Source organism: Micropterus dolomieu, linkage group LG06 (assembly GCF_021292245.1).
Source record: "Micropterus dolomieu isolate WLL.071019.BEF.003 ecotype Adirondacks linkage group LG06, ASM2129224v1, whole genome shotgun sequence".
Taxonomy (NCBI): domain Eukaryota; kingdom Metazoa; phylum Chordata; class Actinopteri; order Centrarchiformes; family Centrarchidae; genus Micropterus; species Micropterus dolomieu.
In genome coordinates, this window is record NC_060155.1 from 30,303,982 (window position 1) to 30,305,763 (window position 1,782).

Below are 1,782 nucleotides of genomic sequence, written 5' to 3' on the forward strand. Positions count from 1 at the left end.
ACTACTGTAACTGTGGTATTATTACTGTTACTGCCGGTACTGGCAGTACTACTACTGTAAGTGTGGTATTATTACTGTTACTGCCGGTACTGGCAGTACTACTACTGTAACTGTGGTATTATTACTGTTACTGCCGGTACTGGCAGTACTACTACTGTAAGTGTGGTATTATTACTGTTACTGCCGGTACTGGCAGTACTACTACTGTAAGTGTGGTATTATTACTGTTACTGCCGGTACTGGCAGTACTACTACTGTAAGTGTGGTATTATTACTGTTACTGCCGGTACTGGCAGTACTACTACTGTAAGTGTAGTATTATTATTATTAATACAACTGTTGTGTTACTATAATCTATCTATCTATTTTGACACCTCCAAGCCCCTCCCCCACGTCCCTGACTCACCTGGTCGTCATGGCGTCCTCCCCTCCCCGTCACAAAGCGTCCATCAGAGCGTCTCAGTGTAACCTGAGCAGGCGTGGCGGCTCGTGGTCACCTGAGCCGGGCGGCTGCTGAATGTTTGATGGAGGCTGTCAGAGATCCTCTGTCCACGGTCGGAGCACAAACACCTGAGCAGGTAGCCCACAGGTAGCCCACAGGTAGACGCTTCGTCGGGACGCTCTGAGGCTTCTACAGGCAGGTACCAGCTCCCTCTGCAACACTAAACCGCTCTTTAACACTCACATTTAGCCTTTATTTTCTTTACAGGCAGAAATATAGTTTTCCTACTTGTGTGACATCATCATATGTATCACGTCTCACCTGTGTCCAGAGAAAAACACGTATCTCTGTGGGAACTGCTGAAATCATGTTTTCTGCCCGGTGACAGTGAAAACTTGAACAGGTTTTTAAGGACGTCACTGTTGGATATTTTTCCAAAATACTTTGTAAACTTCAGTTTATCTGAAAACATAAAACTTGGCAGACAGATGCGTGGTTTCCACAGGACACAGACACCTGGAGCTGATGTTCGTGAAATATTCTTCATGTCTTCATTTCCTCCAGACTCTTTGTATCTTCACTGCAGGTTAAATAAAGTTCCGTGGGTTTGAACAGTGTTCAGATCAGCTGCTGCAGGAAACTCTACACTGAGGTCTTGTTCTAGTTTGAACAGGTGAGGGGGGGGGCAGTTTATTTTAGAGGTAAACAGTTTCCACAGTTTGTTTTATTGATTAATAAAACCACTAAGTAATTAACCTGGACACTTTGCTGCAGCTCACAGTGACACAGGAACCACTGGGATCCTTCAGTTAGTGATTAAGTCAAGTCATTGTCAGAAACAGGAAGTTAGAATCTGCACACGGACCTGACGTGAAGTCGTCACGGATAGAGACGCTGTGTGAGGGTAAAGACTTGGTTTTAGGGTTCTGGTTTGGGGAATGCGTTATGACAGTGAGATGGCGGCTTCAGCTGCTGCTCGTGTTTCTCTGCTTGTTGCTCAGTGTCCCATGTGACCACAGATTAAATCTTCGAGACTGTTCTCACCAGAAAGATTCAATATATGTCGTTATAATGACCCGTATTTATTTACTGTGGCAGCGTCCTCTAGGCAGAGAATGCTGGCCACGCCCACAAAGGAACATACAACCCTATCCTGCAGCAACCTGGTAAACACATAAGACAATGGCCAATCAGAAGACAGTGGGCTTTGGGGGGGGGGGGGGGGGGGGGGGGGGGGGGGGGGGGGGGCAGTTTGGATAGGCTGTTCAAGGAAATGCTAATCGCTGGTTCGTGTCCCTTTTGTCAGTCACTGCGTTATCAGCTTTGGAATCAAAAAGGTG